This window comes from Episyrphus balteatus, chromosome 1 (genome assembly GCF_945859705.1).
Source record: "Episyrphus balteatus chromosome 1, idEpiBalt1.1, whole genome shotgun sequence".
NCBI classification, from domain to species: domain Eukaryota; kingdom Metazoa; phylum Arthropoda; class Insecta; order Diptera; family Syrphidae; genus Episyrphus; species Episyrphus balteatus.
In genome coordinates, this window is record NC_079134.1 from 83,443,758 (window position 1) to 83,455,169 (window position 11,412).

The 11,412-nt window shown below is 38.7% G+C and overlaps 1 protein-coding gene across 5 annotated transcripts in view; it reads right to left on the reverse strand.

The window, feature by feature from the left end:
• The window catches only part of LOC129906876 (uncharacterized), a 564,039-nt gene that overhangs the window by 39,412 nt on the left and 513,215 nt on the right, over positions 1-11,412 (reverse strand). For 2 of the 5 annotated variants that reach the window (XR_008770861.1, XR_008770863.1), the window contains 3 exons: positions 732-5,202; positions 121-675; positions 12-55 (listed from right to left, as the gene is read on the reverse strand). The exons of 2 other annotated variants lie outside the window; for them this stretch is intronic. The gene's annotated coding sequence lies outside the window, so the exon portion shown is untranslated. Of the gene's footprint in view, positions 1-11; positions 56-120; positions 676-731; positions 5,203-11,412 lie in introns of those variants that run through there. One more of the 5 variants, XR_008770862.1, reaches the window with a different exon arrangement.

Sequence of the window (11,412 nt, forward strand, 5' to 3'; positions counted from 1 at the left end):
AAGGATCTTACCATTTTAAAAAAAGCACCGAAAGACCGAAGGGTTCCGGCATATGCTTCAGAGGAGCATTTAAAAAAGGAAGAATTAGTTGTTGTTTATGAACAAATATTTGATATTTACCTCGAGTATCGGGCAGAGTTGGTAGACGCAATGGCAAAATCAACACCACTCAGTGGGGCGTCTTTAAGTGGGTGTACTCAGGCACCAACAGCGCAAACATCATCGCAATCGGGGATCCGACTCCCTCGCATAGATCTTCCAAAATTTGACGGATCGTATGTCACATGGCGTGGTTTCCACGATCGTTTCCAAGCTTTCGTTCATAATAACAAGAACTTAGAAGATATCGATAAACTGCATTTTTTGCAGTCCTGTTTAATTGGCGATGCCAATCGGTTTCTGCAGAACATTTCGGTGGAAGAAGCTAGTTATGAGAAGGCTTGGAAGCTTTTAGTGGAGCGTTATGACCACGAACGCATTCTGGTGCATATCCAAATGCAAACTCTTTTTGGCCAACCTTCTCAGACTCATGAAACTGCTTCTGGGCTTCAAGACATTTTGTACACTACAAGAGAATGCTGCCTTGCTCTTGAAAATATGGACGTTCCGGTGTCTAGCTGGGACACAGTGTTGATCTGGTTCATTTTTCAGAAACTTCCCAGTACTAGTCAAAAGCTGTAGGAAGAGAAATTAGGGAATCAAAAGGATTTACCGAAATTTAAAGAATTTACCGAGTTTTTGGAGACACGTTTCCGGACTCTTAAGGTTGTGGGCCAACAGGAACCTGGTGCAGCAGGCCGAAACAAGAATGAGCTACCCGTCAACACCAAGCCACGTTTTCAGCCTGCAAAGTCGAAGACTTTCCTTGTGCTGGAGCAATTGGTATGCAAGCTATGCAACCAGGAGAAGCACTCGTTGAAAAGATGTCAGCAGTTCCTGAATATGGACATTGTGCGACGAAGAGATGTCGTTCGTAGGTTAAAGGTCTGCGAAAATTGCCTTTCTTATAGACACTCTCTCCACGAATGCCCCAGTTCCAGTATCTGCCATTTCTGTCAACAACGACACAACACATTGCTGCATATTATTCAGCCAACTCTTAGCATACACACACCACAACAACAACCACAACCTGCAGCTAATTCAGCTCAGGCTAAAATACCCAGCTCGAATGCGTTTCAGGTGTCCGTGAATCCAAACGCGCCTGAGTTCCAGCCAATGGGTGAACAACAACAACAAGTCCAGCCATTTAATGGACAAACTTTTAACTACGACACGTAGTCGCTTCTAGCGACAGCAGTTGTTAAGGCCCGAAGTGCAGATGGCAGGCTAAGCCTTTTACGTGCTCTGATCGATACTGGGTCAGAAACATCTTTCATTACTGAAGCTGCTGCACAACTGCTGAAGCTAGAAAAGCGGCGTACCATGGTCGAGGTATCTGGGTTAGGGTTGGTCAGCAGCGGCACAACGCAGAACTCCGTCGAAGTACGTTTTGCATCCCACCACTCGAAGTTTGAGATTGCCATTCAGGCATTGGTCTTCAAGTCGCTGACTGGCCATCTCCCGACCCAACGCGTGATACCTGGCCAATGGAAACATCTCGATGGTCTCTCGTTAACAGATCCCCATCTCTACGAGCCTGCTCCCAGGCCGCTAGATGGTATCGGCCCGATCGCGCAAAATACGCAATCAGGGTGGATCGTGTTAGGGAAAGTTCCAGCGGAAATTCCCCGGCAAGTACGTAGCTTTCTCCAAATTGCGGAGTTAAGCTCACCGATGGAGAAAACTTGTGAGATGGAAGAAATGCCGTTCCAGACACATGAAACCCTTGACAACATTGCTTGCGATGAGCATTTTGCAAAACACACTAGGCGCTTACCTGACGGGCGTTTTGAAGTGAGCTGCCGTTCAAAGGTGAGCCATATTAAAGAAATAAATGCAATTGATCCGGTTTCGGCCACTGCTTTTCATTATTTCTTCTTTATTTGTTTATTTGTTTATTTTCTTTGTTTCTTAATTTGTTTGGCAATGAAAGCAATTCATATGGAAGTGGTTTCAAATTTGAAAACCCAGGCGTTTTTGGCCGCATTCCGCCGATTAACTAAAAGAAGAGGAAGATGCCAGCATGTCAACAGTGACTGCATGTCAAATTTGGTTGACGCTAACAACGAAGCAGCGAAGATGTTGCATAAAGCACAACATGCCTGGAAAGATATCGCGACAACCGTAGCTAATTTTGGTAAACCTTGGCAATTTATTCCCCCAGCTTCTTCCCACTTAGGTGGAATATGGGAAGTGACTGTGAAATCCGTCAGGTACCACTTGAAACGCCGTGTAGGAATGGAGAGGCTAACCTTTGAGGAGCTCGCTTCGCTTCTAGCACAAAGAAAAGCGTGTTTAAAATCGAGACCCTTATGCCCACTATCCGAACGCATAGATGATCTTTCCCGACACCAGCTGCGTCCGAAATGGACCTAAATAAAGAAATTGTCGAAGACTGGCGATTTGATTCCTCTTAAGGATGAGCGACTACATTGTCACCGTGAAAATAAAAAACGGATACATAAAGCGAACAATCGCAAATATGCCCTCTACCGCCAAAACACTTTACCGTAGAAACCACAATAATTTAAAATCAAAATAAAAGCCAACCGGCAAAAACAAATCATCAAAAACCCAAATTCCATCGATGTAAAACAATTAAAAATAAAAAAAATCTTGAATCAATCTTCGAATTCTAAATTCTAAATTATTTCGAAATAAAACACCAATTATTTAAATTAAATTCAAAATAAAACCCTAAATTATTTTGAAAATAGATTACAAATTATTTAAAAATATTTGCTCAAATCAAATAAAATGCATTAATTTTTTATTGCAAAATTGAATTTAATTAAGTACAAATGTACTGTAGAGTATTATAAACAACAATAAATTTTCTTTGCATTAAAATTAAATGTTGTCACAAAACACATATTTGCAAAATAAAATAATGTTCTGCAACAATCCAAACACTTTTGTTTTTTTTTTGTCCGTGGGTAGGTGTTGAAATCTTCAAAAGATTCTATGAGGCCCGGAAAACGCGTGCTCATAGATATGTGGGACTCTTATCCACTAAAACCACCTCCTCCTCCCGATTGCAACTAAATTCAGATGGAACTTATCTAGCAATTTATCTTTCTCGAAGTTAAGTTACGTGTTGTAGGTAACTTTGCGATGAAAGTTCCGACTGATGATATTTAAAAATAAATAAATAACATTTGTTTTAAATTAAATCATTTAAGTAATGGTTTAAATTTTGTTATCAAAAAAATACTTTAAAGGAAGTTAAACAAATAAAATATCTAAAACATTTAAATTTATATTAATCAATGCCGATATTTTGAAATAAAGGAATTAAATTGAAAAATTTCACTGTACCAAATCGGAAGGTTTAGTCCTTCGCAAACGTCGTACTAAGTTTGTCTCGTCGAGTATTTCTAGTATTGTTCTATTAGTATGTTCGACTAACCGTTTTCGATGTTTTTGGGCAAACGTTTTTATTTCTTCGCGAACCGTGGGGATTCCAAGATCCCTGTGAAGATCTTCGTTTCTTATATACCACGGCGCATTTACAAATGATCTTAATAATTTATTTTCAAAGGTTTGTAATCTATTTAAATTTGTATCGCGGGTACAACCCAAGAGTTGAATACCGTATGTCCAGACAGGCTTTAGTACCTGCTTGTAAACTAATAATTTGTTTTCGATACTAAGTCTAGAATGTTGTCCGAGCAACCAGTACATTTCTCTTAACTTAATATTTAACTGATCACATTTATTTTTATCATGCGGTTTCCATTTTAATTTCGCGTCGAGAGTCATCCCGAGATAATTTGCCTCGTTTGCAAATGGGACTTGAGTAGTATTAATAAAAACAGGTAGTCTATTTATTTTCTTATATGTAAAGTCCACGTGGACTGACTTAAATTCGTTAAGCGCTATTCGCCATGTTTGTGTCCATTCATTGACATTGTTAAGAGCATTTTGCAATTTACTTGTCGATTCGTTAATTGTTTTGCCTACTGCAAGTATTGCGGTGTCGTCAGCAAAAGTAGCTACAATTGTGTTTTCTGTTTGAGGTATATCGCGTGTGAATAGAAGGTACAGAATGGGACCTAAAACACTACATTGTGGTACCCCAGCCACTATTTCCCTAAAGTCTGAGTAATCATTTCCGTGCCTAACGCGAAAAATTCTGTTCTCTAGATATTCTCTAAGAATGATAAAGAGTCCTTCAGGTAGGACTTGTCTTAACTTGAATTTGAGACCCTCGTGCCATACTTTATCAAAAGCTTGAGACACATCTAAAAAGACCGCTGAACAAATTTTCTTTTCTTCAAGAGCTTTCTCAATGACATCGGTGATTCTATGTACTTGATCAATCGTCGAGTGCTTGCTTCTAAAACCGAACTGGTGTTCAGGTATAAGACCTTTTTCTTCTATTATTGGCTGGAGGCACTGCAAAAATATTCTCTCAAAAACCTTTGATACTACAGGAAGCAGTGAAATGGGTCTGTATGATTTCTTTTCATGTGATGGTTTGCCAGGTTTCAACACCATTATTACTTCTGCGACTTTCCATTGGTTTGGAATATATTCTAACCTAAGAGTATATGAGGTTTATTAAACTTTTCCGTGGGAGCATTTTAAGAATTTCCGCAGTAATTAAGTCGTATCCTGGAGCTTTTTTTGACTTTAGCTTCTTAATTTCTTTGTTTAATTCGGCAAGCGTAACATTTCTTGTGATGAAGCTTTCACTTGACGTTATATTCATATTTATACTATCATTCAATGCTTGCCCATTGAATGGTTTGAATGTTTCCTCTAGGTAATCAGCGAAAACGTTTGCTTTCTCTTTGTCGCTTCTTGCCCATTCATTTTGGTCTTTCATAATCGGAGGTGCTGGAATCTTAGGTTTTTTCGTGGCTTTTATAGCTTTCCATAGAGAGTAGTTAGATTCTTTACCTGCCGTCAAATTTTCAAGGTAATTTTTAGCTTCGCGGTTCTTGAAATCTGATATCATCTTTTTAAGTAAATTACTTAAGTGATTTAGATTAGATTTCTGTTGAGGAGCACGAGTTTGTTGCCATTTTTTGCGCGCTTTTCGCTTTTCTTTAAGAACGTCTTTTATCTCTTGGGGATATTTAGCATCTTTGTACCCTGAAATTTCAAACAAAACTTGTATCTTCAAACTCAAATCCCAAACTGAAATCCAAACTGAAAAATTTTCGATGAAAATTTTCCAGTTTGTTTATTTTCAAAAACAATTCCCTTGGAAACCAAACAAATTCTCTCGCCCGGATAAACATGCTAACACCGTCTTTGAATTTTATTTGTTTTCTTGAAAAACAAAGTACAGATTTTTTTTTTTTGAAAATAGGGTATTTCTGTTTAAATATGAAAACGGTGACCCTACAAAACACTCCACTCCAACGAACACCAGTGTTCTAGGTGTGGAATGGAGAAGGAGCCCTAATTCATTTCTTGTTGCCTGTTGTCTGTTTTTTGTGATAGTGTTCTGTTTTTGTTTGTTTGTGTGATATTGGTATTATGTATTGGTGTATGTTTATTTGTATATGTTTAGGTCCTTATGTCCTTGGCATGAAAAGTACCCAAGGAAACACCGTTCATGTCCTGAAGTTCATAAAGACTGTTCCCCTGAACACTTTTCACTATAGCCTTAACGAACTTTGGACAGAGTTTAGCGTTTAGGCGCTTAAAGGCATCACTCTGCACAAAGTTTCGTTTGTACACAACACCGCCCACCTGGAATCGCACATCTTTACTCCTTGTATTATATGTCTTTTCATACACTTTATGGGCACGATCCAGAGATTGCTTAAGATGGCTATGTATCATATTAATCTTCGACAACTTCGGCAACAGCTGAGTTGAGATTCCTCAGTAGTTTGTAGTCCGAACCGTGCTCAATTTTTGACTGACCAAACAAAGCTTCATATGGAGACATGTCAATTGCGGAATGAATGGTGGTTCTAAGCGCACTGGCAATTGAAGATAGATGTCTATCCCAATGCCTTTGGTTCTTCTCCAAATAGGATCGGATCGCGCTCAAAATCGACCGATTCACCCTTTCACTCGCGTTTGCCTGCGGTGAATAGACAGCAGTTTTGACGTGAGTGACTCCATATGATAGCAAAAATTTGGCAAATTCTTTGCTGACAAATTGTTTGCCGTTGTCAGACAAACACGTTTCCGGAACTCCAAACACCGAGAAAATCTGTTCTTCCAGGAATCTCACCGTATTCTCAGTCGTAGCCTGTCGAAGAGGATGAATGTGTACAAATTTTGTCAATTGATCCAAGCAGACGATAATGTGTGTGTATCCCTTCGTTGACCGTGGATATGGCCCCAAAAAGTCTATGAAGATGTGCTGATATGGCCTTTCTACTACAAACGCCTTTCCCATTTTCGGCCTTAATATGGTATTGGTACGGTGACCATCCGTCCCGGTTTACCCGGGACTGTCCCGTATTTCTACAGCTTGTCCCGGGTTTTTATTTAAGAAACCCGGGACGTATAAGTGTCCCGTATTATGCAATTTGTCCCGTGATTGTCCCATATTTGCACATTCTCTGATTTTTTTATTCAATATTTTAAATACTTTGTACGGAAAACAAGAAAACAGTGGTTGGAAATTAAAATTTTTCTAGTACACTGCTGAAGGAAAAGGAAAATTTTTCTAAGTTTCCAAAGTAAAAAAACGATTAAAAACTCTCCATATATTCTAATACACGTAAGAATTTCGTTGCCTAAGCTGCGTACTGTGCAACGAAAAGCAAAATTTTTGTTTACGATTTCGTTGTGCTGGTTTTGTATGAAAATTTTCGTTTTACCTCTAGACTAGGCTTCAGTTTTTTTTAAATGTTCGTCAATTACACTGGTCAACAAAATTTAACTTTTTTTTTGCCACAAGAACCCAAATGTACTTTTCTAGTAGTTTTTGGGGTGCTAAATCCGAATCTGAATTCAGAAAAATTTGATTGGCCTTCGTTTTTGAAATATTACCGTTAGAAAATGTCAAAAAACGTAATTTTGGCTGTTTTCGAGGTTCTGTTTTTATGTGGGGTAGTTCATTATAAACAAATTTGTAAAGGTTATTATAAGAACAGATATTCTTCTTTCAAAAACTGTTTAAATTTTCCCGATATCTCTTTTATTGCTCGAGATATCTTTAGTTTCATTTAATAAGTCAAAGAGAAACTAAATTTAATCTAAAGTTTAAGTCACTGGCCACAGAATTTTTGCCACAAGAACCAAAATATACTTTTCTGAAGGTTTTTGAGTTGCTGAACTCAAATCCGCAATCGGAAAAATTCTATTAGCCTCCGTTCTTGAAATATAACCGTTATAAAAAAAACCCTTTTTTGCATTTTATAACGGTAATATTTTAAGAACGAAGGCTAATAAAATTTTTCTGATTGTGGATTCGAGTTCAGCAACCCAAAAACCTTCAGAAAAGTATATTTTGATTCTTGTGGCAAAAAAAAGTGTAATTTGGTTGGCCAGTGTTGTTTCTGATTCAAAGACCGCTACTTAAATTTTAAATATCTCGGGCAATAAAAGAGATATCGGAAAGATTTAAACATTTTTTGAATGAATAAAACTAGCTCTTATTGGCACCGTTACAAATTTATTCACAATTAATTACTCCACATAAAAACATAACCTCGAAAACAGCCAAAATTACGTTTTTTGACATTTTCTAACTGTAATATTTCAAAAACGAAGGCCAATCAAATTTTTCTGACTTCAGATTCGGATTCAGCACCCCAAAAACTACTAGGAAAGTATATTTTGGTTCTTGTGGCAAAAACCTTGTTGACCAGTGTTATTTAGTTCCAGCTTCTGTTTGTCAGGTTGATACACCAGAAAAAATGTTTTCGAATAAAGAAAAACATATGGAAGAGTAAAGAACCCAGATAAATTTCAAAACTTTTAAGGAGATGTTAAAAGTTGTGTTAAGGTTCATACAATTTCAAAACCATTTAAATAAAAATTTTAAAAAACAGCTCTCCCGATTTTGATTAAAAAAATATTTTTTTAGAAGTTATTAACAGACATTGTTAAAAAAACATTTTCTTGATTTCTGATTTCGTAAACGACTTAAATGATTTCAACAAAAACAATAAAATCGTTTAGGAAATCTAAATATCAAAAAATGAAAAATTATGCAAAACTCATTTAAAAAAATTTTAAATTTTTTTCAAAACGATCCAACGAATTTTGTATCCGTCCCGGGTTTGGCTTCCAGAAATATGGTCACCGTAGGTATTGGGTGCTTTCGAGACTTTGCATACGTCGCAACTCGCAATGAAAGATTTCACTTCAGCCGCCATATTAGGCCAGTAAAACCTTTCGTGAAGACGATACAAAGTCTTAGATATACCACCATGTGAAGCTTTCGGGGGTTGATGAGCGAGAAGAATCAAGGACTCGGTCAACATCGATGGAACCCAAAGTTTCCACACCATGTCATCTTCGACTGGGTTACCTGTACAATGCTTAACTTTTTTGTACACGTAACCCTCAGAGATTTGAAGGTCAGGAAGTTGATCTTCATTATCCCTGATTGTCTCGATTAACTTCACATATTCCTCGGATTTGAAACTTAAATCATCAAGGTCAATGTGAAGCACATCATGTGGGCTCTCCAAGATGGACACATTGTAAAGGCAGTCAACAGCGTATACTCGCGATAACGCGTCAGGAACAACGTGCTGACTACCTTTACGGTGCTCAATCTTAAAATCAAAGCCTTTAAGCTTCAAACTCCATCGTGCCAATCTACCATGTAGATCCTTCTGGTTCATCAAACACTTCAAAATTGCATGATCAGTTATTATCGTGAAAGCATGCCCTTCCACATAAGGTCGAAACTTTTTAACTCCCAAAACCGCAGCCAAACATTCCTGTTCAGTAACAGAAAAGTTTCGCTCTGATTTTGGGAGTTTATGGGAGTAATAGTAGATGGGTCTCTCTTCACCATCATCGTCCTCCTGACACAAAACACAGCCAACGCCGGTACTCGAGGCGTCACAAAGGATCTTAAATGGTTTTGTGTAGTCTGGTGTTTCTAAAACAGGTGCGACTGTAAGTGCCTCTTTTAGTTGGTTGAATGCGTTAACAGCATCTTCACCAAACTCAAGCTTGACTCCCGTCTTCAAGGTATTTGTGATTGGTGCCGCAAGCCCGGAATAGTTCTTCACGAACCTACGATACCAACCAGAAAGACCAAGAAATCGTCTCGTCTGGCGAGAATTTTTGGGAACTGGAAAATCTTTTATTGCCGAAACCTTATCCGGGTTGGTCTTCAAACATCCCTCACCCACGACATACCCAAGATAATCCAACTCCTTGAAGCAGAACTTAGACTTATCTAAGTTAATAGTAAGTCCAGCCTCCTTCAACCGAGTAGCGACTATTTCGAGCATCCGCATATGTTCATCAAAAGTAGGGGTAGCAATTAACAGTTCATCGACATAAGGGAAAACATTCTCTCTATACTCATGCGGTATTACCTTGTCAATTAGTTTATACATACGTTGTGAAGAGTTGCATAAACCAAATGGCATGACGGTAAACTGAAGCAACGGCAGTCCAGGAATGCTAAACGCAGTCTTTTCCCTTGAGCTTTCATCCAACACATCCTTCAAATCCACACTCGTGAAGAAATGTGAATTTGTCATACGACTTAGCAAACCTTCTTTATTTGGAACCGGACCAGCATATTTCTTTGTAACGCTATTGACCTTCCTGAAGTCGAGGCAGAGTCTGTGTTTCCCGTTTGACTTCTTTACCAGAACAACAGGAGAACTCCAAGCACTGTCGCTCTCTTCAATAACGCCCATCTGAAACATGCGATCCTTTTCCTCATAAAGAAGCTTTTGTACCGCCGGAGAAACCGGATAGTGTTTTTGTTTAATAGGGACTGCATCGCCGGTGTCGATGTGATGTCATTCAAGATTTGCCCGTCCTAGGCCATGTACCGCATAGGAAGGAAACAATGCTTTCGTTTTTTCCAAAGCTACTAATTGTTCCGATGTCAATTGGTGAGCATTCGGTTCTGTCTGTGTAACTTGGGTAGTTTGTTTCAGAAATGATTTGTGGAGCCAGGTTAAACAGCTTCCAAAAATCAACCCCCAGGTAGAGTTTTTGTTCTAGTGTTGGTACAAACTCATTTGTTTTTCCAACCCCTTATACTCAACACTCACAGTTGCAGAGGCAATAATATCTTGTTTCTGGCCGCTTGCTGTACTGACCCCCTACGATGGCTTTTTATATGAAAATCCATTTTCCCGAAGAAATTCCAAAGCATCTAAACCGAGACAACTAATTGATGCTCCTGAGTCGAGAAGACCGAACACCTCTTTGTTGCAAATTTTAACCTTTGCGTAGGGCCTCGGATCGTCAATGTTTAGCAAAGTTGTCGATAATATAGCTCTGTCCTCTGTGTAATGTCTTTTTGTCACCAAAGCGCTGACGTAGTTTTGAGAGTTTGCAACTTTTAACGTGTTGGGTGAGTTCGGAGTTGAAAATACGAGCACGTGCTTGTTCGTAATTCAACAACCGTTCGTGTAGTGTGGGTTTATTGTGTTCTTGTAAAGTAGGTGTAATGTCTTGTTGTAATATAGGTGTGTTGTGTTCTTGTGAAGTAGGTGCGTTGTGTTTCTGTAGTGTAGATTGATCCTGTTGAGATTGTCTTTTAAGTATTTGTATTTGTTTGTCATTTTGTACATCCGGTATTAAAGTCTTTGTCTGTCTATTGTCTACTGTCTCCTGAATGGATTGCCCGGTCTCTGTTCTGGGGAGCAATATTCTCCGGGGTTCCAATTGCTCCTCCTCTGGTTTTCCGAACAAGAACATTTTGTAGAAATAACGTCCGGTCTTCCACAATTGTAACAAAACAGGGAACTTTTCGCACTAGGACATTTTCGAAATTTATGGCCAATTTTCCTGCAGTTCCAACATTCCGGTTGTTTGTCTCTCTCTCTCGGCTCTGGAAAGTTGACGGTATCTATGCGTTGTTCGTAGGCTGCATCAAAGTTCATAGAGTCGAGTTCATTCACTTTTCTGGCATTGTATCGTTGGTCATGGTCAGTCTGTCTACGTCTATGTTCATTGTTAAACTTTTCAATGTTACGACAGGTGTATACCATCTCTGGCAAACTGGATGTCTTAAAGGTCAACAGTTTGCTTCCTATTCCAGGTTGTACATTCTGCCGTAACGAGAAAATAAGTCGGTCTGGTCCTCGTGGCGTTCGCAATTTCGAGTTAAGTTTAAGTACGTCCGAGTAGAAGTTGTCAAAGGATTCATTCCAACCCTGTTTCCTGTCATCAAGTTTCCGTCCA